Source organism: Salvia splendens, chromosome 20 (genome assembly GCF_004379255.2).
Source record: "Salvia splendens isolate huo1 chromosome 20, SspV2, whole genome shotgun sequence".
In the NCBI taxonomy this organism is placed as follows: domain Eukaryota; kingdom Viridiplantae; phylum Streptophyta; class Magnoliopsida; order Lamiales; family Lamiaceae; genus Salvia; species Salvia splendens.
The window spans coordinates 19127300-19142655 of record NC_056051.1 but is presented as its reverse complement, the minus strand read 5'-3'; positions in this window follow the sequence as shown (position 1 = coordinate 19142655).

Sequence of the window (15356 nt, the reverse complement as noted above, 5' to 3'; positions counted from 1 at the left end):
TATGTGGTAATCCTGAAGTCAGAAGCAGTGCATTCATCATCTCTTTTAGAGTTCGATTTTTGCGTTCTGCAACACCATTAGATTGTGGTGAATATGGAGCAGTTGTTTGATGAATTATACCACTTGCGTTGCATAACTCCTCAAACGGGGCTACATATTCGCCTCCTCTATCGCTTCGAATCATTTTGATTTTACAACCAAGTTGATTCTCAACCTCGTTCTTATAATTTTTGAACGCTTCTATTGCTTCATCTTTACTTCTTAAAAGATAAATGTAGCAATACCTTGTGCAATCATCTATGAAAGTGATAAAGTACTTTTTACCACCTCTAGTTTGCACCATCTTTAAATCACATACATCCGTGTGAATTAATTCAAGGGTTTTGTGCTTTGACAAACACATATTTTGCATGTTTTTAAGGACTAGATTTGACTTGTTTTAAATGTCAATCATGCAAATTATGTTCTTAAATTGCATATGTTATACATTTGGTATTTTTGACGTGTTTGTTGATAAATGATAGAAAAAGATAGAAAAAGGTGAAAAAAGGCCAAAATGCAGCAGCCTCTGTTCGAGCCCATTCTGGAAGTGATTTTGAAGTCCAATCAGTGCCTACTAGATACCAGTCTCTTCGTCTTCGAAAGACCTTCGCGTGGATACCTTAAACATCTAAATCGGAGTTCCGTGGAGAAAGTTATGACCATTTTACAAACATCGCGCAGTGCAGTCAAAATCTGGCGGAAATTAGGCGGAAATTCACGGAAGAAAAGAAATTATTATATTATGAAGCCAAATATCTCCTATTTCTTGTAGGGCACGAAATTTATCAAAAATAAACCTTTTTCCAGCCTATAAATACCTCTGAACCTAATTCATAATCTTGATCTCAGAGCCTCCAATCCTTCTTCATCTCTACACCTCTTTCCATTCCATAATCCACACATAATTCATCTATCTTCCATTGGAGCGGAGCTTTGCAGATCCAGGCAAGAGAAGACTGAAGATTGAAGATTCAACCTTGGGTTTTATCAATTTCTTTCATGTCTCATACTTTAATTGTAGTTTTTACTTGTCTATGAGTAGAACATCTTTTGTAGAATTTTTGGTATAGATATTCGATTGATTTTCCTTGTTAGCTCTTGCAGTTATTTGATTTATCTGGTGCTTTCTATGTTCAATTGATTAACTACCTCTTGAATACATGTTAGAGTTGATTAGAGTACTCGGGAGACGAAATAATTGACTTGGAAAAATGGATAATTCACACCTTAATTCAATAGAACTCGGGAGAGTTGAGGTTTTGAGTGAGGTCTTTGATCTTATATGCTTTTAGGAGTTAGGGGTTTAAGGGTTAGAAGTGGACTTCAATCCTATCACCTAATCTACAGGTTTCTCACCTCGGGAGGGGGTTTAATCTATAATTGTGATCGACTTAATAGCTCTGGAGACCGTAATTCAAGGAAGTCGGTTGTGTTTTTGGATCATAAAATTCTACATTCTTAAGCCTGCTTTGTATTATTTCTTTTTATGTTTTCCATTTTTTTTGTTTATTTCTTTCAATCTAGTTTAATTAATCAAACAAAAAATCACGTGTCTCTGGATAGTATATGACGCTTAGTATATGGTAGTCAGTTGCAATCTTATTCCCTGTGTTCGATATCCGGTACTGACCTTTAGCTATACTAGATCTACCCTGTATGCTTGCAGGTATTTTTAGTGCTAATAAATAGTGCATCAAGTGTTTGGCGCCGTTGCCGGGGAATATTATTGCTTTAAGCTGATATTGTAGAATGGTTGATAATACTAATTTGGAGTGTAATATTTTGTATAGTTTTATTTTAATTGTTTTTATTGTATTTGTTTTGCAAGGAGCACGAAGCACAACAATGGATTACTCTGTGCTCCTATGGAAGATGCAATTATCTGCTACAACATTTGATATACTTCGTAGAGCGTGGGTGAGATATAAAATATGCTTGCTCTCTTGTAATTTTTTTTTACCTTTAGTTTTCTCCTCCGTAGAGCTTAAGTTAAATAAAAAAAAATCTTTTCTTTAAACTTTTTTTTCTTTTCCGTGTGAATTTTTCCTTTTCTTTTTTTTCTTTTTCCTTTTTTTAACTTATTACTCTTCGTTTTTTTTCAAGAAAATCTTTAAAAAAAATAGAAAAACTAGAACCTCCTTCCCCCTATTTTTATTTTATTTTATTTTCTTCACATAAATCACTCACACACACTTCAAATTCACATCACTTAAGCAAATTCTTTGTACTCTAAAAAAAGAAAAAGAAAAACTAGAACCTCCTTCCCCCTATTTTTATTTTATTTTATTTTCTTCACATAAATCACTCACACACACTTCAAATTCACATCACTTAAGCAAATTCTTTGTACTCTACCAATTATTCATGTGCTTAGCTCTCAATCGACACAAGGTACGTTCTCTTTTAATTTCTGAGCTTTGATCTTGAATTCTTTCATTGAATGACTTTGTTGTTGATATATATATTGGGAGTTTGATGAGTGACGATTTAATTTGGATTTATTTTTGGTGAATTTGTGAGTTTTGGATATTTGCAAGAAATAGTTGTTGGGTGTGCTTGGGTATGTTTGGTCTTTGGTGGATGAAAATTGAATATCACTTTGGCTTGATTGTTGATACACATAGTTCATGTTCATAGCATTGCGAGGTTATTTTATCTTGCAAGAATTGTGTTTTAGAAGCTTAAATTGTTTTGCGTGATCTTGGTCTATTGTTGAAAATTTTTGCAATTAATTGGGGGATAGAGAATATTACGGGGGATGAAAAATGATCATGTTAAGGTAGATAATTTGATTTGCATATTTTATGCCTTGATATGATTAAAGTTTAGGGGATTGCCACATGTTATGCATTGTACTCTACTATAATTTTCTTCATTCTATGCTCACATTGCGAAATTGTAGGTACATAAGGCATCCCAAAGAAAATCCCGAGAATGGGGGATATTTTATGAGCCTCAAAGAACGTCAAGCTAAAGACGTTAACCAAGCGCTTGTTGGGAGGCAACCCAACATTGGTATTTTTTTATTAAGTTTGATTTGTTTTCTTAGTTTACTCACATCTCCACAGACTTTGCAAACTTATTCTTAACGTAGTTTTGAATAAGTTTGGGGGGATGAAGTGGTGGACCGTGAGTTTAGTTTTTTTGCTTATTTTTGTTAGTTTTTTTTAATAATCCCGAGGTGAATCTTGTCATGACCATAACATAGAAAATTTAGAAATACTCATGTTTAGGAACATCAGACTGAGTTGCCTATGATTAAAAGTTCGTTTATGTGTTGATTGAGTTGACTTGATGCATTGATTTGAAGGTTTAGTGAAAATGTGCATAAATAATGAATTGCTTGTTTGCCTTGAATCTTGCTTATACCTTGTGAGACTTGAGCCATAAATTTCTTTCTTGTGTGATTTATCTATGTTCATGTATTTGTTTCTAGAACTTGCTCCTAGTCTGCTTAAGTCTGCAAAGTGTTTAAATGATAAAAGAGGACGTTAGGCCATCCTTCTTAGCTACTTTATATATCCAAATTATTGACCTTACTCAAAATATTTTTCCCTAGCTAGCCATTTTGAGCCTTCAAAGCCTTTTTCTTTGGAAGCTACATAAAGGGGGAATATTCATACACTCTTGGAGAAAGTTAGTTCATATCTTATGAAAAGAGTTGGAGAGATAAGGTAGAAAGAAAAGTAGTGTGCTTACTTGTGAAAAGTGCATAGACATTTGTGGTTTGAATGAGATATTTGGTTGTGCATAAAAGAAAAAAAAAAGAAAGGATGTACAAAAGAAAAAAAATGAAAAGAAAAAAAAATCAAAGGAATTTGGGAAGTGAGAAGAAATTTAGACAAAGTCTAGAATTTACTGAGATTCGAATTGTTGGTGCAGTGCTATGTTTGATGTAGTAGAAATTGATCACTTTTGCTATGTTTGGGATTAGTTACTTTTTAGCCATATTTCCTCACCTTACCAAAGAGCCTACATTATAACCGAAAATAAAGACCTTTCGGATTTTTGATTTTAATCACATAAAGTAGAGGAGGGATTAGACATCGAGCAAGCCTATGGTAAACTTTGCATGTTGCATGATCTGAGAGCATATATTCTTTACCTTATACACTTTGAGAGTGAGTGATAAACACATTCTAAACACTTGTGAGCGCATGTACTTCAAGGTGATCAACGAGCTAGTAATGAAAATGCACTAATAAGCTTTGCTTGATTTGATTTGTATTCTTGTCAAACTCTTCATTTCTTGTTACAATTTTTGAGGCAACTATGAAGTCTAGTTCTTAGCATCCGTGTTTCTTTAGTAGTTTTTCTCTTGTTTTGTTTGAGGACAAACAAATAATTAAGTTTGGGGGAGTTGACAAACATATATTTTGCATGTTTTTAAGGACTAGATTTGACTTGTTTTAAATGTCAATCATGCAAATTATGTTCTTAAATTGCATATGTTATACATTTGGTATTTTTGACGTGTTTGTTGATAAATGATAGAAAAAGATAGAAAAAGGTGAAAAAAGGCCAAAATGCAGCAGCCTCTGTTCGAGCCCATTCTGGAAGTGATTTTGAAGTCCAATCAGTGCCTACTAGATACCAGTCTCTTCGTCTTCGAAAGACCTTCGCGTGGATACCTTAAACATCTAAATCGGAGTTCCGTGGAGAAAGTTATGACCATTTTACAAACATCGCGCAGTGCAGTCAAAATCTGGCGGAAATTAGGCGGAAATTCACGGAAGAAAAGAAATTATTATATTATGAAGCCAAATCTCTCCTATTTCTTGTAGGGCACGAAATTTATCAAAAATAAACCTTTTTCCAGCCTATAAATACCTCTGAACCTAATTCATAATCTTGATCTCAGAGCCTCCAATCCTTCTTCATCTCTACACCTCTTTCCATTCCATAATCCACACATAATTCATCTATCTTCCATTGGAGCGGAGCTTTGCAGATCCAGGCAAGAGAAGACTGAAGATTGAAGATTCAACCTTGGGTTTTATCAATTTCTTTCATGTCTCATACTTTAATTGTAGTTTTTACTTGTCTATGAGTAGAACATCTTTTGTAGAATTTTTGGTATAGATATTCGATTGATTTTCCTTGTTAGCTCTTGCAGTTATTTGATTTATCTGGTGCTTTCTATGTTCAATTGATTAACTACCTCTTGAATACATGTTAGAGTTGATTAGAGTACTCGGGAGACGAAATAATTGACTTGGAAAAATGGATAATTCACACCTTAATTCAATAGAACTCGGGAGAGTTGAGGTTTTGAGTGAGGTCTTTGATCTTATATGCTTTTAGGAGTTAGGGGTTTAAGGGTTAGAAGTGGACTTCAATCCTATCACCTAATCTACAGGTTTCTCACCTCGGGAGGGGGTTTAATCTATAATTGTGATCGACTTAATAGCTCTGGAGACCGTAATTCAAGGAAGTCGGCTGTGTTTTTGGATCATAAAATTCTACATTCTTAAGCCTGCTTTGTATTATTTCTTTTTATGTTTTCCATTTTTTTTGTTTATTTCTTTCAATCTAGTTTAATTAATCAAACAAAAAATCACGTGTCTCTGGATAGTATATGACGCTTAGTATATGGTAGTCAGTTGCAATCTTATTCCCTGTGTTCGATATCCGGTACTGACCTTTAGCTATACTAGATCTACCCTGTATGCTTGCAGGTATTTTTAGTGCTAATAAATAGTGCATCATGCTTCGTTCAACCGAATGAAACAGCAACTTAGTCAATTTTGCTTCAAGACAAATTTCACATTTATCTTGATTATCTACTTCATTAGCCTTTAGTAAATCTAAATTCACTAATCTTTTAATGGCTTTTGAATTTACATGTCCCAATCTACAATGCCACAAATTTGAAGACTCGGTCAAATAAGAGGAAGTAGATGTTTTATTATTATTAGCCAATGGCTTTGGAACACGCAGTGTTGCTACACTAAGCTTGAAAAGTCCGTCGGTTACATAACCTTTTCCGAGGGACTTCCCAAACTTATACAATGCAAACCTATCGGATTCAAATACAAGTTTAAAACCCTTATTCACTAGTATTGATCCTGAAACTAGGTTCTTCCGGATGTCCGGAACGTGCAGCGCATCCTTCAAGGTGATTGAGACGCCAGACGTCATCTTGAGGATTACATCACCAACTCCGAGGACTTCAGACGAGGCTTGATTCCTCATGTTTATCTTTCTCCCTTCAACGTTGTTGTAGGTGGAGAACACACTCCTATCTGCGCAAACATGTGCAGTAGCGTTGTTGTTAACAAGGTTGACCTCTTCAGTGACCACAGCAATGAGGTCGTTTTCATCCCAGTCCTTGAACTCCTTCTCAACGACGTGGGCAGCCGACTTCTTCTTCTTGCTGCGGCAGTCTTTTGCAAAGTGGCCTGGTTTGCCACACTTGTAGCAGTCGCCTTCAAACTTCTTAGAAGGCTGCTTTCTCTTCCCTTTGTCATTTGGACGGTTTGGGCGAGGGCGTTTGTTAGAGGGACCGCCCCGCTCCAACAGATTGGCTTTGGCTTCAAGTGGGGTGAAGCCCTTAGCCTTTTGATCACTTTTGCGCACATCGGCCTCAATGCGCAACTTCACGATCAAGTCTTCAAGGGTCATCTGCTTTCGTTTGTGCTTGAGATAACTCTTGAAGTCCTTCCAACTGGGAGGAAGTTTGTCAATGATCGTGCACCTTAGGAACTTATCGGGCAAGGTCATCCCTTCAGCCACTAAGGAGTGGATGATCATTTGGAGCTCTTGGACTTGCTCCATGATGGGTCGAGAGTCGACCATCTTGTAGTCCATAAACTTGGACGCTACAACCTGTTCAGTCCATGCAGCATTATCTATGCTATATTTCTTTTCTAGGCTTTCCCACATTTGTTTAGATGTGGTTACATTGGAGTATACATTGTACAAACTATCATCTAAAGCACTTAGAATGAAATTTTTACAAAGGTAATCTCCTTTCCTCCAAGCTTCATAATCTGCCATGACTTTGAGCCTAGTCTCTTGGTCGCTTGGTGCGGGCGGCTCGTTTTCAGTGAGAAAGTTGGCGACGCCCAATGTTGTCAAGTAGAACAACATCTTTTGATACCACCTCTTGAAGTCTGATCCTCCAAACTTGGGTGGTTTCTCGGCAGGTGGCATCATTCTTGGTGCCAAAGGTGCCGCAGTTGGTCCTTGGAAGGAACCAATTCCGTTGCCCCCGAAGGAGCCAACAACATGGTTGGGTATAGGGCCCCCACCATTCATGTTAGGCATAGAGCCCGCCATGAACGTACTATCCCCGAAGGGACTAGCACTCGCATGAGACCCGAAGGCCCCAACATTCGTGTGAGGCCCGAAGGCCCCAACACTCGATCCATTAAAGGATCCGAAGGAACCACTAAAAGTGGAACCAACCGATCCACTCGAGGTGGATCCTCCAGTGAGCCCAAGGGGGTTAACGAACTCCCAAGGGGTTGTTGATGAAGAGGGATAGCGCCCGGGAGTGGGCATCATCGTCGGAATCGACGACGTATTGACCGGTCCAGTGGTCGCCATGGTGGAAGGAATGGCGGCGGTGGTGGCGGCAGCAGTGGTGTTAGATTCCGTCGACATCTCCAGCAAAGGTGTTTTAAGTTTCGAAATTATTAAGTTCAGTTTAAAAGGTCCAAATCCCTTCAAAGGCAAGTTATCTCGTCTTGCGATTGTTGGTTTCTGGGGATTACAAGAGATAAAAGCCGGGCGTAATACAACCCAAAAGAAGGAATACAAAAGAGGAAACTGAACTAGAATGAGATTACAAATGCAAAAACGAAACAGTAACCGTGAATAATGTTTAAGCCGAGTAGATGAGGCCTCTTCCCGCAAGACGAGATACGCCCCGGTAGTGCTCTTCGGTTTGGCGTGTCGTCCCCAAAGGTAAAACGGCTACGTCTCTATTGATGCAGCACCGCAATCAGCAGAGCTCCGGCGAACTGGATGGAGGAGAGGGCAGAGCTTCGACAGAAAGACAATGCAGAGAGGGAGAGAGCTTATGCTGTAATGCTTGTGAATGATGTAGTAGCTAATGCAGTGGAATGGCTAGCCTATTTATAGGCCGAGCCACCATGCAGGGTCAACCAAGCCATGAAGGCTCATCATGGCAGATCCGTAACCGCCGACGGTTACGAGCGTGTGGCATGAGTGTGCCATCCGTGTGTGGAGCGTGTGGATTTCTCACGTGGCAGCCGTGACTGTGCCTCGCTTGACGACGTGTCAAGCCACTTGGATTGCTGACTCGGCGGTGGTCCAAGTCCAAGTCCAAGTCCAAGTCCAAGTCCAAGTCCAAGATCGAGATCGAGATCGAGATCGAGATCGAGATCGAGATCGAGATCGGGATCGGGCTCGGGCTCGGGCTCGGGCTCGAGGCCCGCGGCCCGCGACCGCGACCACGAGCACGAGCACGGGCACGTGCTCGGGCTCAGGCGGGCGGCGGCGGCGCGCGCATGTGCGCGCGTGTTGTCTCTTTCACCCATCTTGGTCCACTATAATTATTAAGTAACATAAAGTCACTTAATTTATACACATTAAAAGATGTGTTAATCCTCCAATGTGGGATAATTAACACTAGTTAATTATTCCCTAAGCTCCAACTCCAAGCTTTAATTAAAAGCTAATTATGCCCAACTTTAATCCACTATTTCCCACTCACCGGAAATCGGATTTGAGAAAGTGAATATACTACATTTATCTACGTAAAATGTAGATCAACGATATGTCATTTAATTTCACAAAATTAAATGTCTCGTCACATTTATTATTTGGTCAAAATCCATTGACCGGGCATATTTTAATCCATGATTTTTTACACATGGTAAATCAATGTTTTAAAAACTAGACCGGTAAGCGAACCGGCGAGGCTACTGGTTCATGGTTCAACTGGTCCGACCGGTTGAACCACTGGTCGAACCGGAATACTGTACATAATTAAATATATTAGTATAAAAAATATTACAATTTAATATATGATCAAATATTGTATTAATTACACATCACAAAAAAATTAAATCATATATATATATATATATATATATATATATATATATATATCTAAAAAATAAATTTAGTATCATCAAACATAAACTATTATACAAAAATGATTAAATTAGAGTATTAACATATGTATATATATCATATACGGATATTAAAATCTAATTATAGATAAAAATATAATTAAAACTTAGAAATGATGAACATTTTCATTAGTGGTTGATAAAGAAAATTACTATATTATTATACATAAAATGTTTAAATTTTATACAAAAACTATAAAATGATAATAACATAATGGTAAATTGATTTAAAAAATATGTATATATATATATATTAAAGATTTTTTAAATGTAATAATTACGTATATATATAAATTGTTAATAGTATTAATTTATTTAGATACTAGTATATAAAATTGATGACAGCATAGGTAATAAAATTCGGCAGTTTGGATATAAGTTTAATTAAAGTTCATGCAATGTCAAAAAAGTCGAAGTGGCAAGGTGGTGGAGGTCATAGTCTAATAAGACTATCTCCATCCGTGACACTCAACCAACCCCAATCAACCTTTTAATAAAATATTCATTTCTCTATCATCCACATAGAGAACCCTCCCTTAATTCAACCCCCATCAACTTTTTTACTTCCATCAGTGACCCCAACCCAACCCAATTAAATATTTTCTTTTTCATATATTTTTATTTTAATATTTTGATTTATAATTAATTTAGATATTTTAAATAATGTCTAAAAATTGTAATAAAAAGTATATGATTCAAATTTAAAACATAAAATATTAGATATTCAAATAATTAAAGCACAATATAATAATAAATTACACACATTAAAACATACAAGGCGATAATAGAAATAAACAAACCAAAATACAAATGAAGAGTGAAAAAAAGCTAGCTTAAACAAGATAAACATTAGTACATATTTAATTGTTTGTGCCAAATTTAATCCAAATGTGCTCAATCAAATCTTCAATAAAGATAAAAATAATAATAATAATTCACATGAGTTTTGAAATGATATATAAAGATAAAAATAAAAATAATTAAATAAATTAAATTAATAACTAAAAGTAATAAAAATATCATAAATTCACAATGTTTAAAATATTCAAAATTTGATTATCTAAAATATTTACATTTCATATTTATGGTATACAATTCTCAAACATGTACATAATTAAATAAAGTAGTATAAATCACTAACATGTACATAATTAAATAAAGTAGTATAAATCAATAATTAATAGTAAATAAAAAAAGCAAAAACCATAATGCATTGATCCAATAGAAAATGGACATGTGTCCTTTGCCCTCCACTTTAGGTTGGGCCGGCTGACAAGACCACAAAATGGGGGTTGGGTTGGGTTATTTCATTTTTGCTTTGTTTTTATTTCTCTCTAGTTTGTCTTATATGCTTGCCCCCCATCACAAAGTCACCGATGAGGGTGGTCTAACAAGGAGGTCTAAGGTTCAATTCGCGCTGGGAGCAATTTTATATTTTTTGAAAAACTATAAAAAAATGAAAGAACTGGTCTAACTGGTTCCCGGTTTCCGGTCGAACCTGCCGGTTTAGCCGGTCCAAAACGGCACAACCTCCAACTTGTTTTATAGCTCAAACTGGATCGGGCTAAACACTTGTTTGCGGCCGAACCGGTCCGACTGGTCGGTCTGGTGACTCTGGTCCGGTCTTTAAAACACTGTTCGTAACTGACTCTCTCATCTCTCTCGCTTTGGGCAAATATAACACAGCTCATGGATCCATTCTTGGTGTCCAACGCCATTAAACCTGAACGTTTAAATGTACAATTATTTATATGAAGGGTTGTTTTGGGAGGGGGGGTTTGAAGATGCCGCTCTTAAGATTAGGACTGACACTTTTTTAGCACGACACGATAACTAAACACGAAATCACACGAAATTACTGGGTTTGGGTCAAAGCTTATTGGGTTCGTGTCCTTACGGGTCAACCCGTTAAGAATACAAAAAATTCATGTTGGGTTCGTGTTACCCGTTAAGAAATAATATTATAATATTATTAATTTTTAGTATTATAAAAATGATACTCAACATGAATTTTTGTTGCTATAAATCTATTGATGTTATACTCAACATGAATTTGTGTACCAATTTGAACGTAATGATCTAGTGCTTCGCCAAGAGTTTTCATTCCGAGCATCAGTTTTTCAATGTTAAATAAACAAATATTGTTAAGTTCTTGATCAAGAAACGGTGAACAAATTACCAAGGGTGTGTGGTGAAGGCAATATATATATTGGCGGATGTGGTGGCGTGGTGGCTGCGAAGTCTGGTGACGTGGTCATAGTTTGCTGGTGGCTGCAGTTGATATGTGACGCCGACAGAAATAATGTCGACGGAGGGAAGTGAACTAAAGAAGTTTATTTTGATGAAGTTGTGAAAATTGATTAGCTGAAGTTGGCCTTTATAGTCTAATTGAGTTATTCTTATTGGCTTCATATTGAATGTGACTAGTATCCACCCTGTGCTATGCACGACTCAATTAATTTTTTGAAAACTAATATAATATCACTTTATTATTACCTGAATTTGAAAACTAAAAAAAACTAAGTTTCAAAAATTTAACATCTACAAAAAATTTACAATATGTATATATATAGAACACGCATGTAATTGTTCTCTCCTGTATAAATTTCTACCTTTTCATCCTATTATCTCTTCTAGAATTCTCTAATTTTCTCTTATACCATTTCTTTCTATATATTTATATTATAAATTATCTTCATATAGATTGAGTGAACTCAATAATGTTTCAATCTAATAAGGCATAACCCGAATATGATCTGGTAAAGAAAATTATAATCTAATACGAATTCGGTCTGCTAACTTCAAATTTAAACACTATCAACACACGACATGACTCCGTTAGCGACACGATATAATATGAGATAACACGACACAATAACAACACCATAATGATCTGAGCCCGATATACATGATAAAAACATGATATTATATAATAAAATTACATGATTTAAATTTGATTTACATGAACATAGATAATAAAACTAAAGTACACTTTCTTTTGAAAAAAGAAAAAATATACTCCCTCCGTCCCTCAAGAATATTCACTTTTTCCTTTTAGTCCGTCCAACAAGAATATGCACTTTCTAATTTTAGAAAGTCTTTTATCTCTATTTTAGAAAGTCTCTACCTCTCTCTTACTTTACCAATTTTACATTAAAACATGTGCCGACCCCAAAGTGCATATTCTTTGGGGACGGAGGGAGTATTTTTTAATTGATTATCCGAACCCAACTAAACACAACCCAACTCAATTGAATATAAACGAATCAACTAATGAGGACATAGACTTGACTAAGACTATTGATTTCATGTGTATCATGTTGAAAATTATAGCCTTCAAAGTTTTTGTTAATTCAGTCTTCCAACTTTAGGGTTTTTAATTTCTGCCTTAAAAATAATTATTTATGCACAACAAATATATATAGACTTTATTAAAAGTGCAATTAGAGCAACATTAACGATGAAAAAAAAATTTTGGAGCCGGATAGGGGTGCATTATAATGATAACCCCAATTTCCGTAATAACCCTATAACCAAATCTGGACCACACATTTTTAAAATCACGCGGTTGATATTCAAACTTAGATTTACTTCATAAAAAAAGCACGGGGTAAATATGTCATTTCGCTCATGATAAAATATACGTATCCAAGTTTCGCTCATTTAATTTCTGAATTTCGCTCATTTTATCATTTTATCAGTCAGTCAAAAGTATCATTTTATCAACTCAGAGTATCATTCTATCCGGCAAAACTATCATTTTATCAGTTTTATGTCATTTTGTCACGTTAAAGTATCATTTTATCAGCATATATGCAATCTCTTCAGCTAAACTATCATTTTTATAAGGTTACTGTCATTTTATCCGCTTAGATTATCATTTTATCAGGTAAAAGTATCATTTTATTAAACAAAAATGTCATTTTATACACCAAAAATACCTATCATTCTATCGGCTGAAAGTATCATTCTACCCGACAAAACTATCATTCTATTGACTGAAAGTATCATTCTATTCGGAAAAACTATCATTTTATCAGTTTTATGTCATTTTGTCACGTTAAAGTATCATTTTATCAGCTTATATGCAATTTCTTCAGCTAAACTATCATTTTTATAAGGTTACTGTCATTTTATCCGCTTAGATTATCATTTTATCAGGTAAAAGTATCATTTTATTAAACAAAAATGTTATTTTATACACCAAAAATACCTATCATTCTATCGGCTGAAAGTATCATTCTACCCGACAAAACTATCATTCTATCGGCTGAAAGTATCATTCTATCCGGCAAAACTATCATTTTATGCAGTAAACCTAACATTTATAAGCTAAAAGTATCATTTTATCAACTCAGAGTATCATTCTATCCGGAAAAACTATCATTTTTATAAGGTTTCTGTAATTTTATCCGCTTAGATTATCATTTTATCAGGTAAAAGTATCATTTTATTAAATAAAAATGTCATTTTATACACCAAAAATACCTATCATTCTATCGGCTGAAAGTATCATTCTACCCGGCAAAATTATCATTCTATCGGCTGAAAGTATCATTCTATCCGGCAAAACTATCATTTTTTGCAGTAAACCTAACATTTATAAGCTAAAAGTATCATTTTATCAACTCAGAGTATCATTCTATCCGGCAAAACTATCATTCTATGCAATAAACCTATCATTTTATCATTTTATCAGTCGGTCAAAAGTATCATTTTATCAAATCAGAGTATCATTCTATCCGGCAAAACTATCATTCTATGCAATAAACCTATCATTTTATCAGTCAGTCAAAAGTATCATTTTATCAACTCAGAGTATCATTCTATCCGGCAAAACTATCATTCTATGCAATAAACCTATCATTTTATCAGTCAGTTAAAAGTATCATTTTATCAACTCAGAGTATCATTCTATCTGGCAAAACTTCATTCTATGCAATAAACCTATCATTTTATCATTTTACGTGATATTTGGCAAAATTCAGAAATTAAATGAGAGAAATGATAGTTTTACCCCCGCGCTTTTTTTTTATGAAGTAAATCTAAGTTTGAATCTCAACCGCATGATTAGAAATATGTGTGGTCCAGATTTGGTTATAGGGTTATTACGATATTTAGGGGTTATCATATGATCACGACTCTATATATATATATATAGATAGATAGATGTATTCATTTCCTTTTTGTATCTTTTGTTATTTGTTCTTTTTAATCTCAGTCCCATGATTTTATCATCCGACAGTTAGATTGGTGTGACATCCCTAACCTGAAACATGCATTATTTTGCATATTATCATATTATATTGTCATTGCATATTAAATTGTCATTTTTACTACATAGATATTAAGTGTGTCATAGATAATATATTTATTATTATGACGACTCAATATAGTCGAATATATGGATAGTTTTGATTTACGGGAATTGTTAAAAGGGACGTGTATATACTGTATAATTAAATTAGTGTATATATGTCATAATTATTTAAATATGTGTGCTTGTGTTTGTGTACCATATAGTACTAATACTTATATACGTACTTTATAAATATTTATATATTTATACTTTATCTATTGCATAATTTTTAATTTATTTTTGTACTTATCTTCACTTCACAATTAGAGATGTAAGTGACAAGTACCACCATGTGTACTTAGGACATGCCCCTTGGATTAATTACATTCCATTTATTTGTTTGAGTCGGCAAAGTAGCCGACGTACTTTTTTTTTATGTACAAATATATATTATATAGTTTATCTTTTGAAAAAAAAAGAGAAAGGGTTTGAAAAAGTTCAGAGGAAAAATAAAAGTAAAGAGAAAAGTTTCGGATCGAGGGTTATAAATCAAGAGTTGGAATCAGGAGCTCAATAAATTTACCTATCGTGATAAGGTGTGTATAAATCACACTTTTAATTTTACATGTTTTATTTGCTTTCTTGCTAGGTGTTAAACAAAATGAACGATTTGATTATATGATGTGATCCAATATGATTTGATATAGATGGTGGAATATGATATGGATATGTGATTGGTGCAATGGATATGATGCTGTAAATGAATTACATGATAGAAATATGTAATTGATGTTTTACATATGGTATTGAAAGGTCATGAATCATGTGATTAATGAGGATCTGTGACAGCCTTGTACTGGATCTGAAATTTTAGAGGGACCTATGAGTCCAATTACAGAGGGACCTTCGGG